The sequence below is a fragment of the Hydra viridissima genome, unplaced genomic scaffold (genome assembly GCF_058129835.1).
Source record: "Hydra viridissima isolate aposymbiotic clone 2 unplaced genomic scaffold, HvirCarnegie_v1 scaffold_11, whole genome shotgun sequence".
Lineage (NCBI taxonomy): Eukaryota > Metazoa > Cnidaria > Hydrozoa > Anthoathecata > Hydridae > Hydra > Hydra viridissima.
Genome location: NW_028324310.1, coordinates 9,761,425 through 9,776,747, shown reverse-complemented (window position 1 = coordinate 9,776,747; position 15,323 = coordinate 9,761,425). Strand labels below are relative to the sequence as shown.

Genomic DNA, 15,323 nt, shown 5'->3' with positions numbered 1-15,323 from the left:
CGCTTTAGGGCTAGCCCTTAAGGGATCCTGACGAAAATCTCCAAATTCCTTGGAGATTGACAAAATTTACTGTAGACGGCACGAGATAAGTTGTGCCGTCGTTGAAAAATTGTCTCAAACTTTCTTAGTTATAATGAACATTTTGTATATGAATATATATTTAAATATCAGTTGATATTTTTACAAAGAAAAACTTGTGGTTTAGTTATTTTGTTCATTTAAGTATAAGCGTTTAAATGCATATAGAATAGATACTTGCTAAAATGTCATCTAAGTATTAGAAATGTGTATTCTGTTTATATATTTAAATATATTTTTATTATTGGTTACCTATATTTTCAATAAAATGCAGAAGTTATTTAAACGGTTTAGTGCCTTGCCGTAAACACACTTTAAAAGATATCTGTAATGAATTGGCACATCACCTTAAAGGGAGTCTTCCCGAGGGAATGCCTTCAATATGAAAAAAATATTATCCTCGTATTACTGTCCTTTTGAAACAGTCATATCCAAACTACTTTTTGAGAAGATAATATTCAAATAATATTCAAAGCTAGATAATATTCAAATAAAACTTGTTTTTCAGGGTGGAGTGGTAAAACGTGTGTCGAATGTAATTCGGAAGCAACATGAGCGCCGTTTAAAAAGTTTGATCAAGGCGTGTTAATAGATGGACGTTCAACGCATTGTTTTATAAAAAATATATGCGTGTTACGGTATTGTTTAGATAACGATAGCGAAACAATAGGTGATAATTGCGGTGGTATTTTTATTTTTTTCGACGTCGGAAAAAGATAGTCTCGACTATCCAATAAAGTATTTCAAAAAAATTTTCTGAGCAGCGATACATAAAATGAGTATGACTTTGCTATTAATCAAGAAGATTATTCTCTTTTACTTGAAAATATTGATAACGAAATGGAAATAGTTGTGGATGATTTTATTGATATAGATCTTGAAGAGTTAGCGGACTTATCAGAGGATTCTGAATTAGAGCTCATACCACCAGCAATTCCTACAGAGAAGCTGATTACAGAAGAAGAAACTAAAATGCTGAAAAAAATGGAAGAATGCTTAATAACTAAATTTACCTGTCCGAAATGTCACAATAAATATTTTAGAGAATCGAATTTTAAAAAGCATGAAAAGAAATGTTTCATTCCCACTAAAGGTGTGCTTACACTCACATGTTGTGGAACTTAACGTCTAAACTGGTGCTAATTTTTATTTGCAAATACTCCCAGATTATAAGAATATTGTAATAATTCTTAATTTTGATTTTAGAAATTATTGAAAACTGTAAATTGTTGCAATGTACTATTGAACTTCCATATAGAAGAATGCAAGTTGTCTTTATTACATTTATTACATATACTGGTGTAAGAAAATGTACACAGTTAAAAAATGGCTAGTTAAAGGTAATAGATGATTGACTTTCTTTTCTCTTTAACCTGAATTCCATTATAGGCAACTTAGTACGGTAGATGGTACTAAAATCACAACAGACTTCTGACCATATTAATGAACAATCTTTATGTCTAATAACTCTAAAGTTTTCAACTGTATTACCTTCTTTTGTTTCAATTATTCCAACATCCTCATTTGATGTGCTTCGGAAGTTTTTAAAATCAGAAAATTTACTTCTGATTAGAAAAAAAGATAGTGGAAGTCATTATTACATTAAAGAACTTTATGCATGAAATGTTGTAGAATATGATATTAGCAGATTGAAGATTTAGTAGATCTGGAAGAAATTTGTTAACATAATTGGATAATGGTACTTCATGATTTTAAACAATTAGTCTCCACATGCCTTTAATTTGGCGATAACTATTGATTTTAACTATTACAAAATAATTTTAGTTATTTTCAATGTAACAGTCAAAACCATGTTTTGATGCAAATGCTTTTAACTGTTGATGAATACTTATCACAAGTACTTTTTTTATTTCTTCCAACTCTTGTGAGTGTGTTACATACATAATAGATTTCTGTGTGTTCAGAAAAAATGAAGAATTTATCATTCCTCTCAGCTTCAAAGCCTTTTTTTGATTTTAAATATAACCTGCATAAGGCCATGTAACATAATTTGCATAAATATTTAGGATTAACTTTTTGATTGTTTGAGGTTATATCCAGCTTGTAAAAACTTAGAGTTGCTTGTTTAAAAAGAGTAACAGGTTTTAACTGATAGTGACTGTCCTGTTTTTTTATGCAGCCACACTTTCCACATAAATGTTTTAATTATTCCTCATTAAGACCCATTATTTATCCAGTAATGAGATAATAGGTAGGAATATAAGATTACTTCTTTTGATATATCTAGAAAAGGTTGTACATGACTTGTAGAAGGCTCAAGAATATGCAACTTCATTTGATATATCTAAAATAAGGTTGTGCATCACTTGTAGAAGGCTCAAAAATATGCAACGAAAAGTATGGTCTTATTATTTTTATTGTCATGTCTTACTATTAGTAACAACAACAATAATAAAAATAATAAGATGATTATAAATCAAAGTAGCTTTACATGACTGACTGTTTAAAAATGCTTCATCAAAAATACTTATTAAAAATGCATATCTAATATTTCTTTCCAACATCTGAATTCAATAGTTTTTTTAAGAACTTTAAGATGCTTTTAGTTATAATAGCTTTAGACAAAATACGATTTAGATATCAAAAATAAGAAAATTTATAACTAGGACCTTCGCAAAAAAAAACAACACAAATTGAAGAGAAAAAACACTGTACTTGGGTATCGAACGCTTATAATATTATTTTCCACGTGTAAATGTCATAAAAAAAAAAATAATAATAACAAACTTGGAAAAAGATACGAAAAACATGTTCACTAGTTTAAAGAAAATTTAAAAACCAAATTTATAAAATTTAGTATTGAACACTTTATTTGTGTAGTAACTTTTTTAGATCAAATTAAGATTATTAAATACTAGATTTTATAGCTGTTTGAAAGTGATAATCATTCTATAACGCTTTATTAAATAATTATGGGGGCATTTTTTTATTATTTCTTTCAATATTGTTTACATTTTATTCTTATATTATCATAATTATTTTTTATACCACATGTTTTATGGACATGGATATGTTATGGAAATGTATGTTCTATGAACACATCTTTTACTATCATATTTTAGTATAAAATGGTAAAAAAAAAATTCGAGAGATCGATGACTCAAAATTATCTGAGAAAATATTTAAAGAAGAAAACTTTTGTGACATTTATTTATTAGAATTATCTATTATCAGGAGTTTTTCCTGAACATTTACAAGGAAGAGAAAACATAGGTAATAAAACAAACTTTAAAAAAACAAAGCGACAGGTTTGTAATTGTTAACGGTATGTTACATTACAAATATAAAAAAATCATGAAAGTTACTTCTGGTACAGAGACTTTATTTGTCGTAAAAGATCAAATATCTCGTGATCAGTACAAAAAAGCAGCACATGATGGGTTACGCACATCAACTGAATCAAAGTATCTAGGTGGATATGTAGCGAGGGAAAAAACACTATGGAAATTGAATGATTCAGGATATTGGTGGCCTAATATGAATAAAGATGTTAGAAATTATGTTGCCACTTGTATATCTTGTGAAAAATCAAACTCAAAAATGAAAAAAATCTTTCTAGAGTTGCATACAATACCAGTTCCAACAAAAGTATGGCATCAAGTTGGTGTTGATCTCTGTAGTCTTTCTAAATATCCATAAAGTTAAATTGGCATTTGTATAGTTATTGATTTCTTCTCAAAATGGATCAAAGCAAAGCCTATTTATAAAAAAAGTGCTGAGGAGTTATCCAGATTTTTTCGTGAACTCATTTGTCGTCATGGTTGTGCATCGATTCAAATTAATGATCAAGAATTTTGTAATAAAGTTTCTGAAAATATGTTAAATCTTACTGGAAGCTGTCAATGTATTACTTCTGCTTACCATCCTCAAGCAAATGGTCTGGTTGAAAGAGCTTATAAAACTATACAGGTTTCTATGCTTAAAGTCCTGAATTGAGAGCACGAAAAACACGGCCTCGTTCATTAGATGGCATATCGTTTGCATTTCGAACAACTCGCCATAAGTCAACAGGTGTCACTTCCTTTCAAGTTATGTATGCAAGGGAGCCAGTCTTACCCATATATTGCATAAAAAATGATCAAAGCTTAATTCATGATGTACCTGTTGATTTAGAAAGAAAAGAAGGTATTTATTATAACAATGAATGAAATTAGTTTAATTACATTTTATTTAACTCGTTTTTATTTTAAGGTATTTTGGGTGACTTTCAGGAAACATAAAACGAATTAAAAGCATTCAATGTAAAATTTATGATGAATTAGTAAAAAATATAAAGAAATCTCAATTGCTACAAAGAAGGACTATGAAAAACGTCATAAAAGCCAAATCCAATTCAATATAGGGAATGATGTTTTTGTTTATCATCTAAGAAGAGCTGATAGAAAGGATGATAAAGAAAAAATCTGTATGGGATGGCTCAAACGAAGTTATAGATATATTTATTGAGAAATGACTTTATCAGTTAAAACAAAAGAATGGTGAAACACCTCGTACCAAGCATCATGGTTCAAACATGAAATTTTTCAAGCAAAGATCTGAAATTGAAATGATTCGAAAAACATGTGATGAGGTGTCTGATATATCTGAACCTTTAAAAATTGTCCAAGTTCTTGGTATCAAAAGAAACTCTTTTATGCCCATAATATAAAATGGAGAACAAGGAAATGCAATTTGTTGAAGATTTCTTTAACTAATATCTTTTAAGAAAGGTTTTGCGGTACGAAAAAAATAGTTGCAATTGGGCTAATCTATCAAAGTTGATAAGATTGAAGGTTATGGAAATTGTCTATATCGAGCCTTAAGTCAGGAAGTTTGTCTAAGTCAAGAGTTTTACTAAATAATGCGTCAACTAGCAGTTGAAACTCTATTGAAAGTGGAATATAGAAATGCTTTTGATGCTTATATGTAATAAAATCAGTTTTAAAATACATCAGTGATTAAAAAATGGAAAATGACAATAAATGGGGCACTGATGTCGAAATATATGCATCAGCAACTATCTTGGATACACCAATTGCCTTTATTTTTTCGTGGTATTTTTACAAACCTCTTGTTCAAAATGCAAATGGTTTTAAACTAATGCAAATAAAAGAAGACGACCAAATAGTTTATCTTTAAAATACTGGTGTTCATTACAATAGAGTTGTAGCTGTTAGTTGATTTTTGTTCACATTAAGTTGTGTTATGTAGACTATTTCTATTGCATATATTTCTATTTGTTAATGGTTTTGTTTTCAGATTATTTTGAATATTCTTGTAAATCCAGAATTTTATGCAATTTATCTTCCTAAAACTAATCATGGACTGGTTTTTAACTTTCTAGGTTTATTATCTCCCTTTTTAAGTTTTGATAATGTTTTAGCAAGCAAGAAATTGAAATTAGCGAGGTTAATTTAAAATACTATGGAAACTCTCTTCTCTATAAAGACTTTCAGTGAAAATTTCTGAATATTTTATTTATTTTAATAGTTTAGATTTCTTTTTTTAATAATGAATTATTTGCTTTAGGAAAATTTTGGAAATTTCTTGTCATGCAGTTGGTTGACTTCATTTCCCTCATTTTATTTGACCACATTTTCCTCATTTTGGTTGGGACAATAGCGTGTCAAGGAACCTAGTAATTTTTTTTTAAATGAAAAAAAAAAAAAAAATGTAGATAAATTTTGTGCGTCAAATAAAGTAATGTTTTATATAACGAATTTTACGGCAATAAGACATTGGAATTGATTTAGCTACTCATACCAGGTCACCCTATTCTACTTGAAACATGTAATCTGATACAACTTGCTTAATCAGGCAAGTGAGACTCCTAAAGACTCCTTAATGATGTCAACTTAAAAAAAAGGAAAACTCTGAAATAAAACCCCCAAATTACATGTCGGCAAGGGTAGTAGGACCACGTAAACCCTGATAGGTAATCTTCTAGTCATGTCCATGAACCACATCTTTTTATAAAAACGCTATTAGAGTATAATTATCATATAATGCCTTAAAAGTTAAGAAAAATTTATAAGTTTAAACAATAAGTTTTTTTTTTTCTTTTCGCCGTTAGTATATGATACCTGAGTTAAGTGTTTGACACCTGGCCGGTAGGAATTACTCTATAGTGATTTGTAACTATGCAGCTAGCACTCTACAGTGTTTTTTACCTTCCGGTACGGCTAACTATACAGTGTGCGCTACTGTTAAGTCAATGCTGCCTACTACACCGGCTGTACAAACTTTGCTTTACCTTTTCAATACCGACGGGATATAGGGGTCCCGACAGATGAACTTTAATTTACAAACTAACTTACAATTTTCTGGTCGTTAAAATGTTAGCGATCAATCTTGTCTATTAATCTTACAGCCAATGGAAAAGCATTTATATCATACGAACTTTTTTTCTTTTATCTAAAATCATTTTAGATTGTGCTATTTGATGCGTTTTACCAAAATCTACAGTTTAATTTAAAGTTAAAGTAGTTTATATTTTCTAAAATCATTTTAAAGTCTTTTTTATGAGCTATAAATCACTTAATCTTTTGATAATTGATGAATTGTTGCTGGGACTTTCATGTCCCGACAGCGATTTTTTAGTATTTTTTTAATAAGTAGTAAAAATGTTTAAAAAAAGGTACACTGCTGACGAAGTGGCTGCATTGATAATGCAAGAAGATATACCTTTGGATAATTCAACAGATACAGATTTTGAAAAAAGTAATGAAGATATTTTTGAATAGGAAGTCAACTATTTACCTACAGAGGTAGATTCTGTATCAATTTAAGAAGAAGTGTCAGAGCTTGAATCAACATGAAATGAAAATATTACTTTTTTAAAACTTGCTAAGTGTTTTCTGTTACAAAATATGTTATGTTGTGGAACAATAAGATCTAATCAGGCCCTATCAGAGGGGGGGCCACACGGGCCATTTGGCCTAGGCCTCGACCTAAATAGGGGCCTCCAAATTTTTTCGGAAATTTAATATATTTTTATTAAATTGTGATAACATGAGCAATTACATAAAATTTTAATCAATGTTGAGACAATATTTTAATATACTTAATTAGTTGATTATTAATACACATAATTATTATTTTAATTGAATTATTTGTGTTGTATTAAGTTTGTTCTGATATTTATTTTAAGTCAGTCATTAATAATTGTTGTTTGCAGCAAGATCGAAAACTTTTAAAACTAATGTCATTGCTAAATTTAAACATAAAGAGAAAATTTGAAAGTGGTGCATCCAAAAGGCGAAAAAGACAAAAAATTGAAGAAGAAACAAAGAGCCTAAAGTCAATAACATCATTTCTAAGACCACTGGAAAATCAAGCCAACCCAACAAACGGTAAATCAGATATTGAAATATCCGGAACTACATCTTCTGAAAAATCAATGTTACAACAAAACAAAAATCCCCAGATAGATACAAATGTGCAAGACATCTCAAATACAACTTGTGTCTCTGAATCTGGAATTACAAATTTAGAAAGCTTGGAATCAAATTGTGAAAATTCATTGATTCACCAAAGCAACAGTCAGCAGAGGGAAACAAATTTGCAAGCCATCTCAAATGATAATTGCATCTCTGATTCTGAAATTTCATATTCAGAAAGTTTGAACCAAAAATGTGAATCAGATTGTTCTAATATATCAAAATTGATTGTGTCTGACATTGGCACTGTTGACAAACGAAATATTACTCAAATGCAAGAAAGTTTCCAAACAAACTTTTTAATTCCAAACAATATTCCACGAGATTCTTATAATCACACCTTTCCTACTCGTCTGAGATCAAAAATTCTTCCCAATGGTGAGATATGCACAAGAGATTGGCTTTGCTGGAGTGATGTGCAACAGTCATTCTATTGTGCACCCTGCTTTCTTTTGAACAAAAGTGATTCCAAGGTATCCACCTTTTCAGAACAGTTAGGTTGGAATATCACCAGGGGTTGGAGAAAGTTGAAAGACCGAATACCAGCACATGAAATGTCTGTATTACACAAACAAAACAAATGGAAATCAGCCAGTAGAGCAGCCTAAAGAAAAAGTTCTATTGATAATTTACTAATAACAGAATAGTCAACTGAAACCAGTAATTGGACAAAACTTCTTGAGCGCCTTTTGAACGTCATTATTTTTCTTTCTGAACGTGGGCTTGCTTTATTTGGTTCCAGTCAACACATTTATGACCCTGACAATGGAAACTTTCTCGGAATAACTGAGCTCCTCAGCAAATATGATCCAATTATATTAGAGCATGTGAAAAAGGTCCATGAATCTCAACTGAACAAAAAGCGCTTACAAGTTCATTATCTGTCCACCCGGATTCAAAATGAATTTATTGAACTCTGTGGATCTTTTGTTCAAACCAAAATTATTGAAGAGATTCAAAACACCAAATATTTTTCAATTGTTGTTGATGCAACACCAGACTGCTCTCACAAGGAGCAAACAACTTTCATTATCCGTTATATAAAAATTGATGGATCTAAATTTTCCATTGAAGAACGGTTTCTCTATTTTGACGATTACTCAAAAAAAACTGGAAAAGAAATTGCAGCAACGATTCTTCACGTTCTAACTTTGTTGAACATAGATTTTAAACTGTGTACTGGTCAGGCATACGACAATGGTCCAAACATGGCTGGAAAATACAAAGGTGTGCAAGCAGCTTTGCTAGAAGAAAACCCAAACTGTATGTTTGCCAGCTGTGGAAATCACACTTTAAACCTTGTTGGTGTTGACTGTGCTGAATCATGCAAAGAAGCAATTCTTTACTTTGGAATTGTGCAGCAAATGTACAATTTCTTCAGCAGTAGTCCACAAAGGTGGGAAATTCTCAAGCAACATGTACCTGCTTCACTACATGGTATTTCCAAGACCCGATGGTCAGCAAGGATTGAAGCAGTAAAACCAGTTGCCCGTCACTTGAACTCACTGAGAACAGCTTTAAAAGAGCTGCAATCTCTCAATCTTACAGTATCAGCTCAGTCAGAACTTCAGTCCATTCAAAAGTATTTGTCAAAATTTGAATGCATTGTAATGTCATCTTTATGGATGAAGCTCCTCACAATGATTCACCAAACCAATCTTATAATTGAGGCAAGAAATACAACTCTAGATGTTGAAATGGAAAACATTAAAAATCTCATGGACAGCATTCAACAGATTCGTGAAAAATGGGATGCTGTTCTGAATGAGTCAAAATTAATTGCAATGAATATTGACATTTTACCAGAATTTTCTATCACTCGAAAGTTGAAAACACAATTTGATTCAGAACAGCACTATAAAATCAATGTATTTTAAGTAATAATCGGCTCTATTCTAGCAGGTCTTAAACGTCGATTTGAGTCACAACAACAAATTTGTAGTATTTTTGGATTTCTTTGGCACTTCAACAAGATGAGCACTGAAGAACTACTCAGTGCCACAACAAACTTTCAAAAAAAGTACCACAAGGAAATACTGTCTGATATTTCTGATGAGATAATCTTTCTGAAACAAATTTACTCCACAAACTGTACATCAGATTGCAAACCAAAAGAATTGTTTCAAGAAATATTAGAACTTGGACTGTCTGGTGTTTTTCCTGACATATCAATTACTTTGCGAATTTTTATCAGTTTGCCTGTCTCAGTGGCTTCAGGAGAAAGGTCTTTCAATGTGTTGAAACAAGTAAAAAACTATCACCGTTCAACCATGGGACAAGAACGCTTGAATGGACTTGCAATGTTGAATATTAACTGTGATATTGCAAGAAAACTCGATTTTTCAACAGTTGTCAGTGCATTTGCAAAAGCAAAAGCAAGAAAAGCATTTTTAAAATAAAAATTATTACTAATTTGCTGTTTTTTTATTTATTATGCAATGGCAGTTATTTTATGGTAAGGGCCTCAAAATTTGTAAATGGCCCGGGCCTCACTCAGTCTCTGAAAGGGCCTGGATCTAATAGAAGATATTTACCATCTGGTTTATTGAGTGACAAAGAACTTACAAGAGGGGATTATGATCATCGTATTTCTAACCTTGATATCATTGCATATAAATAGATGGACAATAAGGGTGTTTTTACGAAAACAGAGAGACAGTTCTATAAAAAGGTTTACATGTCTAAAAGCTGTAAATGATTACAATAAAACATGGGAGGATTTAAAAAGGCTGATTTCTATTGTTCGATTTATGGCATAGATAGAAAAAATATTAAATGATGGCATAGCTTGTTTTTTTGGGCTCATAGATCGAACAATAACTAATGCATATATTATATACTAAAGTAACAAATTTAAAAATCACAAGCTTTTTGTTTCGTCGAAATGTTACATTAGAACTTTAAACTATTGGTCATCCTACTAAATCTTGTCGGCCTCTGAGTTTAACTGAATCTTCTAAAAGAAGAAAAAAAGCTAAATTTTCTTCTCCAGACTGTTTTCGATTAGTAAATAGAGGTGTTAATTGGCCTTTATTTGGAAATAAAAGAGCACAATGTGAAGTTGGTTTTAAAAAAAAGCAGGAATCAAGACTGTATAGCTATTGTGAAACCTGAAAGTGTTCCTTTGCATTCAAAGACAAAAAAGCTGTTTTCTTGGACATCACAACCTTTGACATAGTTCCTTAATACCCTTTGTTTATTTCGCTATGTTTATTGTGATGTTGGCTGCTTACCGTTGTTACAAATAAAATCAGTGCATGTCTTTATATTAATTGCCTTCAATTTTGATAACCTGGGTGGTAATTGGGGATGAATAAATGGCGGTGGGGCCGGAAGAGGAGGGGAGCTAAAATATATGATGTATGGTGATACCGACACTCATCAGTTACCTAACCCATAATTGCTTACCTCGCACAGTGGGCCAGGTGGTAGACAAAACCTCAAAAAAAAATATTCGAAATACTTCCAACTACTCAGTATATTATGTATATAAGAGCATAATAAATGGTTTAAAACATTATTTGTAGTTTGGTAGTACATCATAAATGTACAATTATCAATTACAATTGAATATATTTAGAAATTCATTTATTAATTTTTTTAATAGATATATCACCTATAACTATGACAACGAATAACCTTTAAATTATTTAACATATGCGAAATTAATTGACACATTAATAAAATTTAATTTTATAGCTTTACGAAAAATGCCACAACAAATTCCAAGGTCTTGTATTAAACTCACAGTTTCATTTTGAAATATAAAGGTAAGATTCTTATTTATAATATTAAAATATTATATTAAAAGTGACGCATATAGTTTAGAACCTGCTGGAACCGCTTATTAATGTTAAAATAAGTTAATACAATATATGTATAGCCTGTTGGTGGTGTTTAATTCTGCTCTTAGCTGCCCCTTTAAGTTTGGTAAACATTTAAAAAAAGATATTTTCGTAAAATGCTATTCGCGACAAACCTATTTTTTTGGTTTTAGGTAATAATAGGTGCTGTGCTTATTATACTGGCCTAATTAAATGTAGCTGAAATGAAAATAATGACCATATTTATGTTATATTTTTTTATAGTGGTTGCACTAATAACGTTAAAATCATTTATTTGTAGTTGATATGAAGATTAGTGATGTCCATAAACGTATACGGCATGACCAACTAAAGCCTGGTGATAAATCATTTTCTATGTCTGTAGAAGCTATTCTAGTCTCTATGAATTTGGGTTCTACTGGATGTGCTGCGTTTTTAAAAGTATATCAAAAGAAATGGAAGGATGCAAACCGGGGAAATAAAAAGTTTGAAAGTAAAAATAAAAATTGGTTGGCTCAGGACTTTAAATCTACATACAGTAATAATATATCTGAGTCTGATAATTCTAGTCAATCACATAATATTGGTGGAAGACCAAGTTGCTCCTTTGAAGACGCATCTGACAAAACCAAAAGAAGAAGACTCAATGATGTTATAAATAATTTTACTACTGATGAGTTGCTCCACTCAGCAAGGCTTAAATTAAGGAATGAGTTTAATTATGAGGCTGCCAAGCAAGTTGCTGAGATATCAGAACCTTCTAGTCAATTTAAAAAGTATACACCTAATGAAGGTCTGGCATTAATTATAGATGGTGGCATGTCAAAATCAACCTACCAACTTATCAGAAATGGAGCTGAAGAACGTGATTGCCATATATATCCTTCATACAACAACATAAGATTGTCTAAAGCTAACTGCTATCCAGAGAACATCTTTGTTGATGATTATTCAGCACAAATACCACTACAAGAATTACTAAAACATACAGTAAAAAGACTCTGCGAGGTGCAAGCTCCTGTGATCAGCACAATGCTGGATTGTTTGACCCGGTTGACTTTGCGTTGCAAGGCCGGGTTTGATGGGGCTAATGGGCAAAGCGTGTACAAGCAAGTGAGTAGTGAGGAAGCTGGAGATCGTAACTTAAAAAAAGAAGAATCTCTGTTCATTACTTGCTTAGCACCACTAGAACTCAGTGGGTTCTGCAATGATAAAGAAGTACTATTATGGCGTAATGACTAGCCATCATCTACTGCTTATTGTCGTCCAATAAGATTTTCTTTTCAAAAAGAAAGCAAAGCTGTTGTCCTAGAAGAAGCAAAATATTTAGAATCTGAAATAGAAAAATGTAGTAGTTTTAATGTTACTTTTAGTGGAAAAGAACTGGTTGTCAAAAGTATTATAGAACTGACCATGATTGATGGCAAAATTCAAACTATTCTGTCTGATGTGACTAATTCAACTCAATGTTGCTCTGTGTGTGGTGTGTCTCCAAAAATCATGAATAACTTAGAAATGGTGCTGAAATTGGACAATGCTAGTAACTTAGAACTGAAATATGGTCTTTCTAGCCTGCATTCCTGGATTAGGTTTTTTGAAATGGTATTACATATTGGATACAAGCTGGAAACTCAAAAGTGGCAGTCTAGAGCTATTGAAGATAAGGAAAATGTTAAGCAAGTGAAGAAACGTATCCAGACAGAATTTATGAATCAAATGGGACTGGTTGTGGATTTCCCAAAAAGTGGAGGATCTGGTAAGTGAAATTACATAAATACTTGTATATGAATCATCAGGTTAACTATCACATATATGCAATTTGTAGGTACCAGTAATGATGGAAACACCGCCCGACGAGCCTTTGCAGACTATCAATTAACTGCCAAAATTTTGAAAGTAGATGAAACTCTTTTATTTTATTTTTACATCATTCTAGTCACTTTATCATCTGGATTTGAAATTGATAATGTCAAGTTTAAAGAGTTTTGTATTACTGCTCTTAAACTTTACATATCTAAGTATTCCTGGTATTACATGTCACAATCAGTACACAAAATTTTAGTTCATGGTCATGCCATCATTGCTAGACAGTACTTGCCAATTGGACTGATGTCAGAGGAGGCACAAGAGGCCCGCAACAAGGATTTTAAAAAGTTTAGGAAAGATTTCAGTAGAAAGACTTCTAGAATAGACACAAACCGCGACCTGGTTAACAGACTACTTGTATCTAGTGATCCTGTCATAACATCATTAAGAAAAGGTCATAACAAAAATAGTAAGAGTTTTAAAAAAATCCCCAGTGAAGTTTTGGCTTTGCTGAGGGAATCAGCTCCACCTTCTTCTAGTTCTTTGTAGCTAAACACAATTTCTTGTTTGATTTTTTGAAAAGAAGGTTGATTTAAAAAAAAAATTTTTACTAAGCCTATTAATTGTAATTTTGTTATTAAAAACTAAAATATTCTTGATAAAAATAAATATTATTTCATGTATAATGATTATTTATATATCGAAATGGGTTTGGGGAGCAATTGGGTAATAATTAGGTTTTGTCCACCATATCCTATATATCTGGCCCACTGTGCCTCGCATGAAAAATTGGAATAAAATTTATAACAAAACAGTTATTTTGTTTTTTCAAAACTCTAACTTTTAAATGCGATCAATTTTTACCGTAAAATACTGTCGGGACATGTTAGTCCCACCCCTATTTCTATGATAAAGGAAGGAGGTAATAATTATGTATTGATGTACTCTTAACATGGTGTCTAGGAGTATGTAAAAACACAGCATTAGATTTTGATTAGACGAGTTTGTCTAAGGGTGGTATCTAAAAGGATAAAAAGATCCATCGGCTTAAAGACAGGAGACGGCAGTGAACTTGTTAATTATTTTGTTAACATTTAAAGATTGCTTTCTGAAAATTACTTAAGATCAGAAAATTTTGAACCAGAAAATAAGTAATTGATTAAAGGAAAAGAAAAAAGCCCGAAATTAAGCCCGAAAATTAGCCCGATGATATACAAAATAAAGATAACAAAACTTCACATTACCGATAGGTATGACTTAGAGCTGTGCCTATGGAATGACTTATATAGGTAGAAAGCCCTATGCAACCAGACCTCAAAAATGTGAAAATTAAAATTCACCTATTTTGGGCGCTACTCGACTTTCTCCCCCCCCTAATTTTATGATTGATTTTGATAGAGAATTTTATGCTGATTAAGAATCGTATAAAAACATGGGTCTCTAAATCAATGGAAAGTGCTCTAATTTGAAGTTGAAAGTACAAAAATATACGACAATTCTCTAATATTCGCCATCTTGAATAAACTAACTTTACGGTTGGTTTTATTTTCAAAAGCAAAAAATGCCAGCCCGGTTTTTATAAGAAAAATTTTTTTTTTGGTTAAATATAAACGGCTAAGTTCCTTCGAGTATACACATTTTCTTTTTTTTTTTTTTTTTTTTTTTTTTTAAATACGAAACTTGTTTTATAAAAAAGTGGTACTTTAAGCCCCCAAAATCTTAAGAAACTATTAGTACTTAAAAACATTTCGATAAGAAACTTATTTTATTAACATTCGAGGAACATTTCCTAATTTGTGCTCTGTACAGGGACAAACCTTAGGATTATATGACAGTGATGGGATTCAAACTATTTTAGCTGACAATAAAACTTGATAACATCTTTTCAAAGTGCCTTTTAAACACTTTTTCTCACTTTCCATAATTATACAACTTTTAGTACTTTTTAGCATTACAGTTGAAAAAAAGTACTCTTGAAATAAGAGACTTTCTAGTACAAGCTCAATTGCTTCGTTTCTTATGTGTAATCGGACAGAATAACTAGCTACAAAGCGTTTTACTCTTGCGACATGATTCCTTTTTGTAAATTTTAAATTTATAAGAGAATTTACGACAATTCTCAGGTAATATTAAATCTTTAAAAATAAAGAAAGAATAATTGAAGAGACAAACTCTC

General features: G+C 31.1%; 1 protein-coding gene and 1 pseudogene across 6 annotated transcripts in view; both read left to right on the top strand.

Annotated features, from left to right (window-relative positions):
* LOC145191419 (phosphatidylinositol 3,4,5-trisphosphate 5-phosphatase 2A-like) overlaps positions 1–15,323 on the top strand; it is a 401,680-nt gene that overhangs the window by 99,645 nt on the left and 286,712 nt on the right. The window lies entirely within an intron of this gene.
* Positions 10,938–13,155, top strand: LOC149882079 (uncharacterized; annotated as a pseudogene). Its single transcript, XR_016445161.1, has 2 exons — positions 10,938–11,287; positions 11,643–13,155. The product of XR_016445161.1 is annotated as an uncharacterized LOC149882079 (transcript).